Consider the following 19,878-nt stretch of genomic DNA (forward strand, 5'->3'; position numbering starts at 1 on the left):
CCAAGGAACATCTTAATGTGGGAGGCAGGTCAAACCAGAGCCTCTGGTCCAGCCCCTTCATTCTATGAAGGAGAAAGCTGAGCCTCCAGTATGACCAAGGTCATGGGCCTCCTGGTGGCACAGAAAGCCAGCCTCCTGAGAACCCCCAGCCACAACTCCTGACTCAGACCGTGCTGACTCCAAGATGAAACTCTTAATTCCCTTTATTTTCTTTGATGTTATTGTTTCTTCTCTTCCTCCCCTTTCAACCCTTCAAAGTTGTGACACAATCTTCTAAAATGGCATGTATTAGCCCACTTTCAATGGGTTATAGTGACTGCCAAATAAAGCATGAGTTATGTAATTCTACTCTGTCTTCTAGGGGTATGGAGTCTTGAACAGAAAACATTTAACAGAGAGAGACATAAAAAGGCATAGACAAGGAATGTGGGAGAGCCTCATACATTAAGTACATTTTATAAGACATCTTAATGTTCTGGGTAAGAAAAGAATATATTTGATGGTGATAAATGTCGCCGATGTGAGAGCTATGTACTGTAGTGATGAACGGGGTCAGGCAGAATTCAATTACTTTTCTAATTTGCCAGGGAGGATTCAAGAGGACAGGGAGGATTCAAGTATGAAGAAGGGGAGATTCTGAATGCTATCAGGATGGGTGATCTGGCTGATGCAAAAACTTCAATCTGTGCTGTCCAGTACAGTAGCTATTGGCCACATGGGCTATGTAAGTTGAAATTATTAACATTAAATAGAATGAAAAAATTGCATTAGCCACATTCCAAGTGCTCGATAAGTAACATGAGACTAGTGGCTGCTGTATTGGGTGGCAGAGATGTAGAGCATTTTCATCACTGCCGAAAGGTCTCTGGGACAATACTGACACAGAAGATGCGTCGTAGAAGGGGAGGGGTGGCTAAATGGAGCAAGGGGACCATAAAGTAATTCAAAAGAGTGGTACTGGATAAGAAGAAATGAGGGAAATGGTATACACTGAAGGGATCCAGAGAAAGAACTTAAACTAGGCATTGACTAATTTTTTTTTTTTTAATGGTATGTCTCTGGGCAGAAGCAACCTTGTGGTTTTAGCTGGTAGATATTCCTCTGTACAAAGAAAAGTATACCTTCAACCAAACTATGGAACAGTGAAAAGATCAATGGTTTCTAGGGCCTGGGGAAGGGAAGCAAGGGAGGGAGTTATGGGAAGTGAAACACAGGGGGTTTTTAGAGAGTGAAACTCTTCTGTGTGATACAAACGTGGTGACTACAAGACATTGTATACTTGCCAAAACCTGTACAACTACAAAGAGGGAAACCTAATGTAAACTATGGACTTCAGTTCATAATAATGGATTAATATTAGGTTATTCATCATAACAAATGTACCTCAACTAGTGCAAGATGTTAATAATAGAGGAAATGGGAGGTGGGGTGGGAGGCGGTGGGTGGGACCGTGCAGGAACGCTCTGTACTTTCTGTTCAGTTTTTCTGTAAACCTAAAACTGTCCTAAGAAATAAAACTTATGAGTTAACTATTTCTCATAAAATGTTTTCAAGCCCTCTCAAAGTCTTTATTTTCATGTAAACACTGAGATGACAATAAAACACATCAACCTAGTCTCAGCTGATAATCTCATGTAATTATATGTTCATAGAGAGAGAGAGATGTATATACATATTTGTCACGTAGAGAAAACAAAAGAGGGTACCTTCTTGCGGCTGTCCACAGCACAGTGTCAGGCACTCATCTTGGTGAGCACGAGCTGGATTTCAGTCCGTACCTGCTGCCTTCTTCGGGTGTCTTTGTGCAGTGCACGGACTGCACAGCTGTATGCAGCGGCTCTAGGGGACCCCAGCCATCGCTATTATGGGGTTCCAAACAGTGACTAGGGACAAAGGAGGACCCTATGTCTAGGGCGCCAAACTGAAGGAAGAATCTGTCAAGAAGAGATCATAGTAAACCACATAAGAAAAAAAAAAAAAGAACCTGACATTCAGAAGCAGCAGAAAAGTTAAGTGGTAAAACGTCAAAAAGAATGAGAGAAACAAAACCAGGAAGACAGAAGCACAACCACAGCAATACTGTACCTGGAAGCCTAGATATAGCAGCAGCCACAGCTCCCTCTCGGAGCTGGAATTCGGAGCCGATAGTGGTCTTGGCGAGTGCAGTTCTGCACGGTGAAAGGCAGGGTATCTGGCGGGAGAGACAACTTTGAGAGAGGGTTAGGATTTGAGGATGGTCACTCCAGGAGGCTATATATGCTACTCATATGGCATAGGCTGAGGGGTGGAGGAAAAGAGGAGAAAACAATGCGTCCCAACAATGCCTGGAATGCATCAGTTGTGCAAACCAAAACTCCTGGGAAAACCAAGCTGTGTCTTGGATTGTGGTTCAAGGAACTAGTAATGGGATACAAAGCTTTTCCTTCCAGGCTAGCGGCGTGAGCCCAGGGCAGGATAGGAGTTAGCAAAGTGCTTTAGACGGCAGAGTAAAAGGAAATGATGGGGCCAGCCTGACCTTCCAGTATTTTGAGTAATCCTGAAAAGAACCACCTGCCACAATAGGTAACCCTAGCAGCCAGCTTCATGGAATGACTGGGAAGGGAAGCTGAATTGTGATACCCACTTCATTCTCAGGACCCAGGGGAGTCTCTCCGGAACAGAACTGGAGCACTGTAGAAAATTTCTAGTGCCCCTGGGAAGAGAAATCAGGGCTTCCCTAAGCTTGGGCCTTGGACTCTGCATTCAAATCACCCTGGGATACTTATTAACAAAGCAGGCTTCCCAGGGCCCAATCTGGACCAAGTGAAGCTGTGTCTTTAAGGATGGGGCTCTGGACACCTGCATTTTCATCAGGTCCCTATGTGTTTCATAGGTACTGGGCATTTTGAGGGTTATGGATAGAGACATGTTTCTCAGCTTCATTAAAATCAGGGGAGGGCTGGGTAGTGCAGATGCTGGCTCCATCTCCAGAGGTGCCAAATTCACTGTCTGGGATGGAGCCAGAGAATCAACATTTCTAACAAGTTCCCACACCGGCTTTTGGTCCTGCACTTTGAGAACCACTGCAACACAGAGAGAATCTCTTCACCCAGAAATTTCTTGCTGCTGCTGCTAAGTCGCATCAGTCGTGTCCGACTCTGTGCGACCCCATAGACGGTAGCCCACCAGGCTTCCCCGTCCCTGGGATTCTCCAGGCAAGAACACTGGAGTGGGTTGCCATTTCCTTCTCCAATGCATGAAAGTGAGAAGTGAAAGTGAAGTCGCTCAGTCGTGTCCGACTCTTAGCAACCCCATGGACTGTGGCCCACTAGGCTTCTCCGTCCATGGGATTTTCCAGGCAAGAGTACTGGAGTGGGGTGCCATTGCCTTCTCTGGAAATTTCTTAAAAGTTATGACAAGTATAAAACTCCACTAATCATTCATCTGCATAGTTGAGCTAGTTCCTACCACTTCGGTATTCAGATGACTAATACCCATGACCTCTTTCTCACCTTGTTAGATAACTTGAAGCTGTAAACTGACAATGTGAAAAGGGATCTCACCTGGCCAGCCCTAATCTTGTCTCTTGTCCTGCTTCCAAATATTTATATTATCACCAGCCCCATCCTTTCCTCCTGTTTGGTGGTAACCTGCAGAAAATCACTTAGCTTTGTATTATATCCTGGACTTCAGCAACTCAAATCAACCCTTTTCTTTACTTGTCATAAAGAGATAAGCTGAGAAACAAAACAAAACAAAACAAAAAAAAAAAACGCTTATGAAAAAACAAAAAAGAGAAACCTGAAAATATTCTGAAATTCATAAAGTGTTATTTTGGGGAGTCTTCTGGGACAGGATGTCCCCATCATTAGCGAGAGGAAGCTCCGCTTCTGATAAGCACTATTTGGCCTCTCACAGATCAAAGAGAGCCATTTACTGAAGGAAGGGATGGAAGTATTTGATGGGGCCCTTAGGCAGACTCCTCGTAAACAGGATAGGCTCTATCAATGAAAGCATATATGCGGCCAGGCCACCGTCCCCAGAAACAATGGAACAGCAACAACAGTAGGTGGCAAGGAAAAGAGCCTCGGTCCTGGCAAGATTGTTCTGCCAAGAGAGTGGCCGTAAACAGGATTAGTCGTAATGAGATTATCAACTCAGGACCTGGAGGTCTGAGTTGGAGAGTTCAGTGTTGCACATAGGAAAGACACAGAAGTAGCTTGTAGGGTGAGAGGCTGACAAAGCAAGGGGCAGGGTCTTTTCCTTCCTGGAACCCGCTGGACCAGGGATGCCTGCTCTCCTGGGCTGAAAAAGTAGTGTGATTGCAAACACTGTTTCGAAGGAGCAGAAGAACCAGGAGCTAAAGCCTTAAAGAAGTGGTTCTTAATCAGGGGGCATTAGCAGTATCTGGAGACGTTTTTGGTTGTCACAACTGGTGGGGGCAGGGTGCTATTAGCATCTAAAGGCAGAGGCCAGGGAAGATGCTCAGCATCATACAAAGCACAGGACAGACTCCCACTTCCAACAAAGAATTACCCAGCTCCAAATGCTTGAGAGGGCTTTCCCTCAGTGATAAAGAAGCCACCTGGTAAAGAACCTGCAAGAGATGCCGGTTCGATCCCTGAGTCAGGAAAATCCCCTGGAGGAGGACATGGCAACCCACTCCAGTATTCTTTTCCATGGGCAGAGGAGCCTGAGGGGCTACATCCATGGGGTGGCAAAGAGTCAGACACAACTGAGCAACTGAGCACACATGCATGCATGAAAATGCTTGAAAACACCTGTGCTGGGGTGGTTACGAGGGACTCCAGATAGGATTTTGATAAATGACAAGCTGGATACTGAACATGAGAAGTGAGAAGAGGTGAGAGGTGGCAGGAGGGAGGAGGGGGTGGGAAGAGTAGGCAAGCATTTATTAAACCTGAAACTTGAGGTCATCACTCCCCAGGTGGAAACTGGTTCGAAACACAGAATCATTTATGTATAAAGCACAGATGTGTCCATGGCACTTAAACACATGAATATTTTCTGTGATATTAAAATTTCATAGGAGGCAGCAGAGTGATTAGGGGAAAAAAAATGTCTCAAAAGGCTCCTTAGGGAGATGATAATGAAACAAAGTTTGAGAGACAGAGAGCCATTGGTCTACATTAGAATCAAGACTGAAATGCTTTCTCCAGCTACATCCAGGAATCACGTGGTGGGATCTTACTAAGAACTGAATAGGTGGCAGTGGCTTCGGGACTGAAGATTGGTTTCTTTTTGCTTTAGAGATAAAATAAAGAGCCTTGTGCTGGAAGGCACGCTTTCCACCTGGCCCCACTGCACCGAAACCCAGCACTCTTGGTCTCAACCACAGTGAATCACTCCTCTGCTGCTCACCGCTCCCAGGTCCTTTCCTCTCCTTCCCCCAGCATCTCTCAATGGCCAACTGCAGCTCCTCCAACAAGGACAAAGGACTGACAGCAACTCTAACTCCCTCAACTCTGGGCTGCTTGCCCCTTCTCCATGCTTCCCTAGGGAAGAACAGTAGTTTACTCCTATTGCAGCATCGTTTCCACTTTATTGTACTAATTCACTGCCTCAATGGCAGGCATTTGCACCCAACGCAATGCCTGGTCCATAATGGCCCCTCAATTTTCTGTTTAGTCACTAAGTCGTGTCCAACTCTTGTGACCCCATGGACCCTCCAAACCTGTTTAACCTGTTGGTTAAAACATGAGAGAATTTGCGCTCATTACTCACTTTGAGACAGTGATGACCATCCTCATCCGACAGAGTGGCATCTGGATTTCCCAGATAAGGAACGGGTATGCCCTTTCGTGCCACTTTCTGGGTCCTCAGCTTCACCTAGACCTTCTTGGCCAAGAAGGGGCTTCCCTGGTAGCTCAGCTGGTAAAGAATATGCCTGCAATGCAGGAGACCCTGGTTCTATTCCTGGGTGGGGCAGATTTCCTGGAGAAGGGATAGGCTACCCACCCCACTATTCCTGGGCTTCCCTGGTGGCTCAGATGGTGAAGAATCTGCCTGAAATGTGGTAAACCTGGGCTTTATCCCTGTGTTGGGAAGATCCCCTGGAGAAGGGAATGGCTACCCACTTTAGTATTCTTGTCTGGAGAATTCCATGGACAGAGGAGCCTGGCAGGCTACACTCAATGGGGTTGCAAAGAGCTGGACATGACTGAGCAACTTTCATTTTCACTTTTGGTCCAGAGATGCACAGCAAGCTTCTCCAGAGCTGTGCTTCCAGCAAGAGTGCATCACTTAGAAATGGGTCAGAGACAGAACCAAGAACAAGGACAGAAAGTGAGTCAGGGGTGGGAGTTTTACAAAGTCAAGGCCTTTTAATACTCCTTTTAGAGGAGACACAAATACATTGGCCACCTGAGACTCCAATACTTCGGCCCCCTGATGCAAAGAACTGACTCATCGGAAAAGACCCTGATGCTGGGGAAGACTGAAGGCAGAAGGAGAAGGGGACGACAGACAATAAGATGGTTGGATGGCATCGCCGACTTGATGGACATGAGTTGGAGCAAGCTCGGGAGTTGGTGATGAACAGATGGGGAAGCCTGGTGTGCTGCAGTCCACAGGGTCACAAAAAGTCAGACAAGACTGAGCGACTGAACTGAACTGAACTGAGAGGAGACACCAAGGGCCATGCCACTCAAGAGGTGCCTTGAAATCTTAGAGCTAAGGTAAGCATTTTTTTGTAAAGTGGCCCCTAGTTTGACTGTAAGTGTTCTGGCACCAGTATTAACAGGCTCACCAGCCCAAGTGCACAGTCCATTGGGCAGAGTAGTAATAGTGGAGATGGAAGCCTTGGGGGGCAGGCAGAAATGCCATCTGGAGATTGAAGGGCAGGTTTCCAGGAGTAGCTCTGTGCTGACATTTGTACAGAGAGGGCTGTGCCACAGGTGGCCCTTGAAACCGTGGGAGTGGGTGCGATCACAGAGGGATGAACGTGCAGAGTGACAAGGACTGAGCGGGGAAGATGGCAAACAGTTCCTCAGTGTCTTGTATTTTCAGTTAATTTTTTAAAATTTTTAATTGAAGGACAATTGCTCAAAATCCAGTAATTTGAGAGGCAAATGTCAATAGAGAGGAAAGATGTTTTAATCAGAAAAGCCAATTATCTGGGGAGATTGTGGACTCATGTCCTGAGACCAACTTCAAAGACTGCTCAGCCATGACAGAGAAAAGGGGGGAATAAATCAAGAGATATCACTTTGATGACAGAGGTCCGTCTAGTCAAAGCTATGGTTTTTCCAGTAGTCACGTACAGATGTGAGAGTTGGACCATAAAGGAGGCAGAGCACTGAAGAATTGATGCTTTAGAGCTGCGGTGTTGGAGAAGACTCTTGGACAGCAAGGCGATCAAACCAGTCAATCTTAAAGGAAATCAACTCTGAATATTCATTAGAAGGACTCATGCTGAAGCTCCAATACTTTGGCCTCGTGATGCAAAAAGCCAACTCATTGGAAAAGACCTGGATGCTAGGAAAGATTGAGGCCAGGAGAAGAAAGGGATGCCAGAGGATGAGATGGTTGGATGCATCATCAACTCAATGAACATGAGTTTAAGCAAACTCAGGGAGATAGTGAAGGACGGAGGACCCTGGCATGCTGCAGTTCACGGGGTCACAAAGAGCTGGACGTGACTGAGTGCCTGAACAACAACAACAACAATCAGTCAGTCACTGAGGCAGGAGGCTGGATTCTGTATAATTCTGTGTTGTACCAGGCTGGCTGACTCTTTCTTCAGATGTTATTTCATTCGCATGATCTGCCTATAGGATTGCTAAGGGGACTGTTGGGGGTGGAGAGTCATTTTTTAACTGCTTAATTCTTCATTCTTACTTCATTTTATCTAGGGAAAAAAACCAACAGTTTAAGCAAGGCTTGGTGTGCATTCAGGAGAGAAGTTAGGTTAAATTACCTAGTGATCTCATTCATATAATTAGGTTGTTTTAAGGCTAGAGGGGATAGAAATAGACAAAAAGGAAAGGGGCAGAAGAACTGCTATCAGTTCCCCACCATCAAACACCATTCCATTTCTATGGATTAGGGGCAAAGGTCCATCTTCTGTAACTTCATCTTGACACAGTGTGCTGTATTCTCAGAGTGGAAGATGATAGTATCTCTTTTCTGACAACTTTAGTTGTCCACTTACATATGCAGGCAGAGCAAGCTACAATTTTTTTGATGTCTGCAAAGATATAGATTATTATAAGCAATACTGTTAATTCCAGGGCTTCCTTGGTAGGTCAGTGGTTAAGAATTCTGCCTGCCAATACAGAAGACATGGGTTCGATCCTTGGTTTGGGAAGATGCCCTGGAGAAGGGAATAGCAACCCACTCCAGTATTCTTGGCTGGGAAATCCCATACACTGAGGAGCCTGGTGGGCTACAGTCCATGGGGTCACAAAAGAGTTGGATATGACTTAATGACTAAAGAACAATAACAATATTAATCCCATTCTCTTAAGGCCAGCTCTTGAGATTGTACTGGCCATAGATTCAGTATTGCTCAAGATGAAGCAGCTTATGTCATAGCTACAGTCTGGTCAAGAAGTTAGCTTTTTTCCTCTCTCTGGAGGCAGTTATATATCTGTAAAACAATTCAGGAATGTACATCAGACAGAGTCTGGGACTCTATTGTTTAATCATTAATTGATCAGTTTTATACTTGCTGGGGGAGGAAAACTGGGGGTTCTGCTTGGTTCAAATCCCCCCTTTTCTTTGATTTTCCTCAGTCCTGAGAAGGAACAGGTGCATAACCCAGAAAAGGCATAACCCAGAAAAGTTTTAGATCAACAGGTTAATCATAACTTTGCAGAAGAACCCACAGGGTCAATATTCAGTTTTGCCATCAGACGCTGCTTGAGAATTACTGGTAGCGTCCGAGTCTGATACGGCTCAGAAAATTCAAGTTCTCAGCAATATCAGAAAGTACTGAAATCATATCCACGATGGCCACCTAGTTTTACCTTGGATGTCTGAACCACTACCCGATTTTGACTTTCAAATGCATTTTTCTCTTTGATGACCAAAACTGATGTCACTGTTAATGGTTTCAGTGCTTCTCTAGATATGAGGAGGTGCAAGAATTTGGGTTCATAACATGTCTTGGAAATATCTAACAATTTGAAGATCTATTCTGAGAGTTTTTCTCAGCACACTCATCTCCATCCTGAACTCCTTTCAGGGTGTGTTGAAGGTCAATGACTGCAGTAACTTGTGACTTAATCCTTGTAGAGGGAGGTGGCAAGTGCCAAGTTTTAGTTGGCAGGGCCCCCGAATGGTCATAAATTCAATCATGACTCGGGAGGCATTTCATAACCACTTCATACCGTGGTGTTTGGAATCTCATTCCAAGGTCAGGACTAGGACTTTTTGTGTGCTTGTGCTCAGTCTCTCAGTCATGTCTGACTCTGTGCAAATACATGGACTGTAATCTGCCAGGCTCCTCTGTCCATGGAATTTTCTAGGTAAAAATCCTGGACTGGGTTTCCATTTCTTACTGCAGGGGATCTTCCTGACCCAGGGATCGAACCCACATCTCTTACATCGGCAGGTAGGTTCTTTAGCACTGCGCCACCTAGGAAGCCCTAACAGTGGCCAAAAGTCTCTGGGTCACCTGTCTTACTAGTCTGTTATAGTCCAGGAAAGATATTGCCTCATGTTTCTTCTTCCCAAATCTAGAGTTACACTACTGCAATCATTGATCTCATATAGAACTACATATCTGACCAAATGCTTCAAGTCTTCTGATCATCATTATTTTTGTCAGAGGCCCAATCACATATTTGGTGATATAAGCAGTAACAATTTTGCGAAACAGGCAATATATTAATAATATAGTTAGCAGTATTAGTAAGATCATAAGTAAGAATTTAAGTCAAGAGCTTCCATCAGGTACAGCCCAGTATAATTCCCAGGTCATCTGATTTAGTCTGTTCTGTATCAATCCTAATCTTTATGGGAAATTATATATTGGCATTGTACATGAGGCACTCAGCCCAATTTCCCCATGTTACTAGACTGGCTATCCTTACTATGGCTTAATTATTCCCAACATAAGGGAGTCTTTAAGCTTAAACGACCATGCTGCTGCTGCTGCTAAATTGCTTCAGTCGTGTCCGACTCTGTGCGACCCCATAGATGGCAGCCCACAAGGCTCCCCGATCCCTGGGATTCTCCAGGCAAGAACACTGGAGTGGGTTGCCATTTAAACGACCATAGCCTGGTGTTAACCACATAAGCTCATCCCATAGCTGTGAGAAGACTTTGTTACGGACAAGATCAGAGAAGGTATTAATTGGTCAGGAGAGGGGATCTCACCTAGTAATAATATCAATAGTGGTCTGAGTAGAGGTGTAATTTCTTTCTTCAAGAATAAATTTCCTAAGGGCCTTGGAGTAGAGAAATCCACCAAGATGACCCAGAGGTACTGGATATAGGTAATTGACCATAAACTTGACAATTGGACTTGTTTTAACTGCATCATATTGTGAAATACATTTGGTTCATAAGCAAAATATAAGCAGTTATCGAAGTAACTGGTGCACAGGCCTGATCTGGCATTTTGGACCAACTGTCTACTTCAGATGTCACCATCTTCTCATCCTGGTCTGGTAGTTTCCCCTCAGTTTGAGTGTTGTTTTAAGATGACTTCGAGGTTGGCAGTCCTCTCTATAGGCCAGTCCAGTGCAGGGGCCCCTTTTAAAGGGAAATTTTAATATGAGAGTCAATTCCCTTCAGTTTTGCTGTGCATGAGCTAGTTTGTTGCTGCTTAGTATCTCAGTCGTGTCCAATTCTTTGTGACCCCATGGACTGTAGCCCACCAGGCTCCTCTGTCCATGGGATTTCCCAGCAAGAATAATAGAATGGGTTGCCATTTCCTTCTCCAGGGGATCTTCTGGATCCAGGGATCGAACCCACATCTCCTGCATTGGCAGGTGGTTTCTTTACCACTGAGCCACGAGGGAAGCCCATGAGCTAGTTAACAGTATTGAATAAAGGTCCTTTCATCAAGGTTGGCGTCAGTCCTTTAAATTCTGTCTTTTCTAGAATGCATAGGGCTTTCCAGGCAGTGCTAGTGGTAAAGAACCCGCCTGCCAATGGAGGAGATGTAAGAGAAACAGGTTCGATCCCTGGGTTAGGGGATCCCTTGGAGGAGGAAATCGAAACCCACTCCAGTATTCATGCCTGGAGAATCCCATGGACAGAGGAGCCTGGTCCACAGTGTCGCAGAAAGTCAGACATGACTGAAGCAACTTAGCAGGCACACAGTGTGCATAATCTCCTGGTTGCAAGTCATGGGGCATCTGATCTCCATCCAAAGATAGATGACCAGATAAGCTTCAGAATACTTGGAGTGTTCTTTTAATAATTCAATTAAACATTGCAATAATCTAACATAATAGCAAGGAACCATCTGGGCAGTGAGTTGCCGCCCAGGTCTTAGTTATGGTACGTGGGACCCTTGTTGCACCACGTGACGTCTTCCTTGTGCACAGACCCTCTAGTTGCAGTTGTGGTGTGGAGGCTCAGTACTTGTACTGTGAGGCCCTTTAAGTCATCTGAATTTGCTTTTAATATCTTTTGTCACTTTAGTTCAAGGAATAATTATTGTCTCATGGTGACCTATGATTTTATTTGACCAAATGTTTTGAAGCTTTTGACAAACTTCCCAAATATCCAATTTATTTGAAGTTCTTTTAATCTCCCACTAACTGTGGGATGCTTTAGAGGATCCCTGAGGCATCCCAGAAAGAAATATTTAACTAAGATAACAAATGAAATTATAACATTATACAAGGATATACCCAAATTTTAGAAACTTTATATCATTTCCAGAATGTTTCTATTAATAACATCCATACACCATAAGGTTTATCACTCAGGTGATAATGTATTCCATATAATTTAACATAAATAATCCTAGTTAAACTTATGTGTGTGAAAGTCTTAGTCACTCAGTTATATCCTACTCTTTGTGACCCCATGTACTATAGTCTGCCAGGCTCTTGTGTCCACTGAATTCTCCAGGCAAAAATACTGGAGTGAGTAGCCATTCTCTTCTCCATCTTCCTGACCTAGGGATCAAACCTGGGTTTCTTGCATTGCAGGGAGATTCTTTACCATCTGAGCCATCAGGGAAACCTCAGGTAAACTTATATAAGCACTGAATTTCCTTTAAGCAAGTGAAGTAGAGTCCATTGACAAATTAATTTTGATAATACCATACAAAGATAGTTTACATATAGACATATAAACAGACACAACCAGAGATCCCATAGCTGCATTTTCTAAACTTAGTCATGAATCAGGTAGTATAATATAAAACTACCAGTTTATAAATAACAGTTGGAATAAGTTAAAGTTTACAAGGCTCCTTTCCTCATTTCCCCCTTCAATCTCAAGAATTAGAGATGATCTAGATAAGATAAATGTTTCTGAGAGTCCTGGTTTCAAGGCACTGAGAGAGAAAAGCAAGTTCTCCTAGAAGGACTTTTTCCCTCTGGGTCACAATTCTGAAAAGATGTTTTATCAAGCTAATATTTTTTCTAACTGCATATGCAAAAAGAACCAGTTTGAAAATTTTTCAAAAGAGTTTCACCTTAATCAATTTTCTATGAAATCTAAAGAATATTGTGGCCACATCATGTTATAATAAAATATCATCTTTTTCTTAGTCACAGGCTCATAGTTAAAATTTTTCCAGTGAGACAGAATTCACCCAAGAGGGCTCTGCACTAAACAGAACCAGAATTGCCCATTTCAGAAGGCGGAATGGTAATCGCAGATCACAACTCAGACACCAAGTACAAAGCACACACATGCACGGCCGTCACAGATAGACCAGACCTCGCCCTAATCAGGCACTCCCTGAGATACAAATAACTCAACAGCATATGCACATCAGAACAAACTGCCCCCCAAAACAGCATTCCTTGCCCAAATGATGCCTGGTGCTCAAAAATGACCCTCAGTATCAGATACACATCAGGATCAACTGACCACAGAAGGAGGCTGCCTGGGCACTGTCCAGTGGACAAATCCAGTTCCTGGAGCTTGTAAACTAGTCTCAAGGGCACTTTTCCATTTCTGTGGACTCCTAAAGCAAAAATTGGCAGGCAGTGCAAAGCAGTAAAGAGACCGGAGAGTCCACAGAACTAATAGTTCCAGTGGCTACTGGGACCTCCCTAAGAAGTACCCCTCTCAAGGCCACCACAAGCAGATGGCTCATCGTGACTGTTCCGAAGGGCTGCTGCAGCCATTGGCCTTACTCTGGAAAGCCCAGAGGAGCCAGACGACATGAGAGCACAGGCTCACAGTGGAAACCAGAATCCATCACCCAACTCAGGTTTGGCTTAGGAAGCCAATACTTTGAGAGGCAAGGGTCGGTAGAAAGGAGAAGTGCTTTAATTAGAAAAGTCAGCAATCTGAGGAGAAGATGGATTCATGTGCCAGGACCAACTCCAAAGATTCTGCTCAGCCACGACAGTTTTCAAAGGAAAAAAAGCGGGAAGAAAGAATCTCAGTGAATCCTTAAGGCAGGAAGTTGAATATCACATCATTCAGCATTATATGCAGATTGGCTGACTCTTTCTTCAGAAGCTATTTAGTTTTCATGATCTGCCTGCAGGAGTGCTAAGGGGACTCTTGGGGCTAGAGAGTTAGTCATTTTTTTTAACTGCTTAATTCTTCATTCTTATATCATTTTATCTAGAAGAAGAATCAACAGGTTAGGAAAGGCATGGTGTGCATTCAGGAGAAGAGAAGTCAGGAGTTAGGTTAAACTGCCTAGTCATCTCATTTCTATAATTAGATTCTTTAAAGGTTAGAGGGTAACAGAATTGGGCAAACAGGGGCAAAAGAGCTGCTTTCATCATCTTCTGTAAACTCTGCAGCGTTCAGCACAGCAACCACACCTCCTTCATTTACTACTGCCTTCCGTGATTTCCACGTCACCATGTTTTCTGTTCTTTTTTGATCTTCCTGAACATTACTGTATAGCCTCCCTTGCTCCCTTGCTGGCTCTGTTCCTCTCTTGGTATCCTGAAAACAGAAGCTTTCTCAAATTCCTTTTTGTCCTTCTCCTCTCCTTTTCCAAACTTTATCTTGACAATGGCATTCATGGTCTTAGCCACAACTTCTATGAAAATGTCTCCCATGAAGATGTCTTCTCTGAATCTAGGATTCAAACCCTGATGTGTTTCCTGATCACTCTGGACCTAGTCCTCTAGACTTGAGGAAAGGAGCAGAGTGCAGACTCCCTTCCACAAAGTGACCAGCAGCCCTGGGTTAATGCTGAAAGCCTACACTGCTCTGGTGGAATAGAAGAGGACAGAAACTGAGCAGCCTGCTGCAAGAGTGGCAGCAGGAGAGTTAGAAGGACCCGTCAACCAGGACACACACTCGAAGGCCTGCAGTAAAGGTGGGAGGAGGAAGAGATGAAAGGTACAGATAGAAGTGGTGACACCTTAAGAGTTGTCTCATGGACCTGGAGTTCTGACGGTGGCACAGCTCTTAAATGGGTTGGGGCACCCCTTACAGGATCAGGAACAACACTTGGGCACTAATTTCCAGACCATGTTTCCGTGGGGCTCTGCCACACCACTGCACTGGGACTCTGACTTAACATTGCCACATCATCGCACTGGGACCTACTTCCTCCTTCAGGTTCATCTGGCACCTGCTCTCCAGGGCTCTGCACTTGGCTTACCTCTTTTTCATTTCCTATTTTACTTTGCTGGGCCATCTTGTTCACTCCCATGGCTTCAGATGCTATTTTTAGGTTGAAAACTTCCAAATATATATATCTCCAGCCTAAAATCCAGATCAGTAATCCTACCTATAGATTCCACAAAAACCTAAAAAATTGACACGCCCAAATGGAAACCACTGTATTCTCCGTCAAGCTGTTCCTTCACTTGTCCTCTCTTTATTGATAATGACACAAGCAACCATCTGGTTATTCAAACCAGAAACTTCAGAGTTATCTCTGACTCATCTATCTTCCTCCATCCCTAAGTCAACTCTGTCTCTTAATCAGTTACTAATTTTTCACACTTTTCCTTCGCTACTGCCATTTTGTTGGTTATCTGCCATCATCTCTCATGTGGATATTCCAGCAGTCTTCCAACCAGTTACTTGTGTCTTTTCACAACCTCCCAATATGTCCTCCAGGCCACTGTAGTTTTCTTTTCAAAGCAGGAAGCTGAACTTTCTCCATGGTTCAGTAACTGCTTGGTGTTCACTGCCAGATAAAATTAAACACAATGCCTGGCACAGTCTCCTTCCTCATTTGCCCTCTTCCTTCTAGATTTATTTACAGCCGTTTCCCAAATAGTACCTGGGGCTTCATCTACATCTATTGACAATCTTCTGAATAGCCCTGCTTTCCCCTAATGCCATATGTTTGCGCACGCATGCCACTAGCTCGAATGCCCTTTTCCTTTACCCTAGTGGTCGGCCAACTCATCCTTCAACACTCAGCTTTTAGATCAGCTTCTCTTTGAAGCCTTCTCTGCCCTTTTCCTATTTCTCTAACCCTTCCACCACCACGTCACTGTACATACCTGGCATCTAGCACCTAGCCGACTGAGCTGTCATTTGTCATTGAGGCTTTTATCTTCTCCACTAAAATCTGAGCTCCTGAAGGGCAGGACCCTGTCTTCTGATTTCTCTTTGCTCCTCAGCCAGCACCAGTCTCTTAAACCATGTATTTTAGAATTCTAGTCCTATGAGTTATTAAAAGGTATTCCTCACCGGAGAATCTAGGGCCAAATATGTGTGGGGAAAGCTGCATATTGACAATACACACAAGCTTAGGGAGTGTTCAGCAGAAACCTGCTTGAACTGGTTTAATTCAGTCCCTCCAAATGCCAGGGCAAGAGGAGAGCCTTGTGAAGATCCTTATAACACACAGGCAAGGGACCAAGGTGGGGATGTGACCTGGTAACCCTAGAGAACAGAGAAGGCTCAAGGGGCTGTGGAGCACATCTGGAGAAAGCAACCTCCAGCTCTCACAACAGGAGAGTCACCAGTTTAACCCCAAAGAGGGAAACTCTCTGGTAGCCCAATACTTCCGGAGACTGACCTTCAGGATTGGATGTGAATATCAGAAGCATTTTATTATACAAAGAAAGTCAACTCTTCTTGGATGGCCCACCTCACGTCTTTGCTTTGGTCAGAATCAGCTTCAAACTGGCCTTCCCCAGGCTGAATTCCATGCCTAAACTCAACTCACTTCACACCTCCCAGCTGTCATCCTATGGTTGTTTATATTTTTCTGCATATGACATGTGCTGTGTGCTGTGCTAAGTCATTTTAGTTGTGTTCGACTCTTTGCAACCCTATGGACTGTAGCCCTGCAGGCTCCTCTGTCCATGGAGTTCTCCAGGCAAGAGTACTGGAGTGGGTTGCTATTTCCTTCTCCAGGAGATCTTCCTGACCCAGGGATTGAAACCGTGGTTCTTACGTCTCCTGCATCGGCAGGCAGGTTATTCACCACTAGTACTACCTGGAGCCTGGGTACTTGGAGGACCTGGGGGACATTTTCAGCAGCTGCTGAGGCTGAGGGGACAGGTCTTTTTTTTACTGCTTCTGCCCAGAGGAAAGAGAATTCTCTAGTTCCTATTTAACTCCCAGATCTATGGATGGAAGAAGGGAGCAGAGGAGCATCTCTGACTTGGATATCCAGTACATTCTCCCACAGAAGGCCAACCATTTTAAAAACAGGTTTGCACGGAGGCAGCCCCACATAGGGCTTTAGGGCAGGGACTGCACTCAGGATTGCATGGACTACAATTCTGGCTTCTCCATTTACTTCTCTGTGACTCTGGGGAAATACTTGATCTCTCTTGTGTTTTCTCATCTATAAAATGAAGATAATAATCCTAGTAGCTACCTCCAAGGAGTCTAATAAGAACTAAACGAATTACAATTGATGTGAAGTTTAGAAGAGTGCCTAGCTTGTGGCAAATGCTATTTAAGTTTTATAAAATCAATCAATCAATATTAGTTTCTGCATTGGGGCAGACCCAAGATGAGACAAATAATGGCCAGATAGTGCATTTGCTATAGTTCTAGCACCTACTGTTTAAAACCAGTAATAAAAGCTAGTAGTTCTATTGTCTGATTCCATCCCCAGACAACCTATGAAGTGGGTATTATTTTCATGCTTTAGAGAGAAAAGAGGGTCAGAGGTTACCATACTCAATGCTGTACAGCTCCACATTAGGTGAGGGAGCCAAGCTTCAAATTCATGTCTGTCCCACTTCCAAGACCTTCTCATCAGGTGATGACTTTTTCTCATTGGGGATGTTTGCTGCTGCTGCTGCTGCTAAGTTGCTTCAGTCGTTTCTGACTCTGTGCGACCCCATAGATGGCAGCCCACCAGGCTCTCCTGTCCCTGGGAGTCTCCAGGCAAGAACACTGGAGCAGGTTACCATTTCCTTCTCCAATGCATGAAAGTGAAAAGTGAAAGGGAAGTCGCTCAGTCATGTCTGACTCCTAGCAATCACATGGACTGCAGCCTACCAGGTTCCTCCGTCCATGGGACTTTCCAGGCAAGAGTACTGGAGTGGGTTGCCATTGCCTTCTCTGGGGGAATGTTTGGGTTAGAGGCAACCCGTTACTTCCCTTGACTTACTAGTCAGGAAGTGGTTCATAAGCCTCTTTAATTACACAATTCATATCATAGCTCACCTATGTGTTTAGAGTTAAGTAATAATTTTATTAGAAAAGTTAAACTTTCATGTGACACTTTTTTTTGCCCACATACTACAATGAAAAGGAAGCCTCTTGGCTCCTTCAGCTTCTCCATTCCCACCAGTTCCATCCCCCAAAGTTCTGGATAACATTTCAAAAACAATCTATGCATTTGTAAACATCTTATGTATAATCTCTAGAAATGAGATCCTACTTCATACATGGGTGTCTTCCTATTTGCAGACAGTCAAAAGGAGTGACGGTTCATTAACCCAGGGTGAGTAAAGCAGGGGATCAACACACCTTACTCAGCAACACTCCACTCATGACTCATTGTGACCACTGAATATGAGACCTGGAAGCCCCAGAGATGAACCTACTTCTCCCTGTCCATTTGACAAGCAAGTAAATCAATGCCCAGAGAGGGTAAGTAACTTTCTCTAAATCTCACAGTAAGTCAGTGGTAGAACCAGAATCATCAGAAGACTGGCAGTCAGGTGCATGGGCTTATATGCAGTAGTATAGGTAACAAGTGTCACAAACTTGGAATTGACTTAGAGGTAATCATGTGATATTAATGATATCTTTAACCCGCCAATCAGAATTTTGGATTGTGTATCTACCCTACCTCTGTCTCTAGAGAGGCGGCTTCTATCAGAAATAATCTATGGATTTGTAAACATTTTTTAAAGAATAGACAAATGAGATCATAGTTTCATAGTGATACAGGTCATTGCTTATGTTTCCAATGTACAGATGAGGAAAAGGAGGTACCAGGAATGACTCAGCAGCTCACCACAAGAATCTCCTGGAAGCCTGCCTGGCCTTCTGTCAGATGCACTTGGTTGAATTGCTTTTCAGTATTATTACTGAGGTCTTATTGTTGAGAACACTTTCTTTGGGTTTCCTGCTTATTTCTAAGCTGAATAAAATCTATGTGTGTGTGTGTGTGTTATTATTATTTTATTTTTTTTCTGTTTGCTTTCTCAAACTTCAGCTTCCATGACCTTAAAAAAAGGAAAAAAAAAAAAAGGGAAGCACAGCTGTGCTGGTCTAAAAGCAGCCTGTTTGCAACATGATATGGGACCTGGACCGCGAGCTGCTAAACCCTGGTGTAGGGTTCTCTAAACATACTTCAACCGTTTTTTCCAAGTGGCAATTGGTTTATTTCCATTGAAACACTTGAAGATGATGAATTTACAGTACATTTCCCACTCTACTGAATGAGCAATGATAAAAGGGTAGTTATGTATGTCAGAAGGGAAAATAGCTAATGGATTTTTTTTATTTGAAGAATAGACCGTCTTTAGCAGTCCTTGCATTTAGCCAAATTCTTTGTTAAAGTTAGAATTGGTTAATACAACATTCTCATAGTTCATAGTTTTTATTAAGATTGATATTTGATGGACCCAACAGTCCAACATCACTTTCTACTTTAAAATGTAAGATTCTCTGTACAAAATCGTTTGCTCCATAAACCTGGGAAACCTGGTGAATATGTGAACCAGTTCTGGAAAATGTTTCTGAGTTGTTTTTCTATTTGATTCAGAGTTTACTGTATGTGTGTGTGTGTGTGTGTGTGTACATATATATAATATAATATAATATATGTGATATTATTCTATGGTTTTGCCAAAGCCATAATCTCCTCTTTCAGTGCAGGCATAATGAGTGATCTTTCTGTATGATAATAGCACAGAAAAGCATAAAGTGATAGTTCCTTCCAAGTCCAAATGGTAGAATTATATGATTTAAGTTGTGGAGTCAGGACTAATCTCATAGGCTTTGGAAATTGCTCCCTCTCATCCTTCTAACCTCCTTCCTCTCTTTTATCTAAGGAGAGTGAAGTAGGTAAATATGACTAAATTTATGAGAGTGGAAGGAAATGCGGTGAAACTTTTAAGGTTCTACTTTAATACCTATGACTAATGAAACATTCATTATGGTGTTAAATAAATCTTCAGGAGATTTCAAAGCAAAGTCTGCTGTTCTTTTCATCCCATTAAGTTACCATCTAGGAGCCCTATCCTATCAAGGATTGCTTCTTCTCATTGGTTGTCCTTAACAGTCCAATCCAAATACGACTTTTTAGTTCTTCAAAAGTGACATTTGAGCCCTTCCCAACCCTTCTACATGTCTCCATGTTCACTCCCTTACCTCCCGAGTCACACCACT

General features: G+C 43.7%; 2 long non-coding RNA genes across 4 annotated transcripts in view; one reads left to right on the forward strand and one right to left on the reverse strand.

Annotated features, from left to right (window-relative positions):
* Positions 1 to 19,878, reverse strand: part of LOC147350248 (uncharacterized) — a 274,444-nt gene that overhangs the window by 4,689 nt on the left and 249,877 nt on the right. For all 3 annotated transcript variants that reach the window (XR_015148677.1, XR_015148678.1, XR_015148676.1), the window contains exons 8-9: positions 2,086 to 2,191; positions 1,707 to 1,934 (exon numbers count right to left, since the gene is read on the reverse strand). This is a non-coding gene — a long non-coding RNA (uncharacterized LOC147350248). The remainder of the gene's footprint in view (positions 1 to 1,706; positions 1,935 to 2,085; positions 2,192 to 19,878) is intronic.
* LOC147350249 (uncharacterized) lies at positions 17,947 to 18,647 on the forward strand. Its single transcript, XR_015148679.1, has 2 exons — positions 17,947 to 18,129; positions 18,460 to 18,647. It is a non-coding gene; the product is annotated as an uncharacterized LOC147350249 (long non-coding RNA).

Source organism: Bos grunniens, chromosome 20, assembly GCF_055505025.1.
Source record: "Bos grunniens cultivar Pamir isolate PY7600 chromosome 20, Bosgru_T2T1.0, whole genome shotgun sequence".
NCBI lineage: Eukaryota > Metazoa > Chordata > Mammalia > Artiodactyla > Bovidae > Bos > Bos grunniens.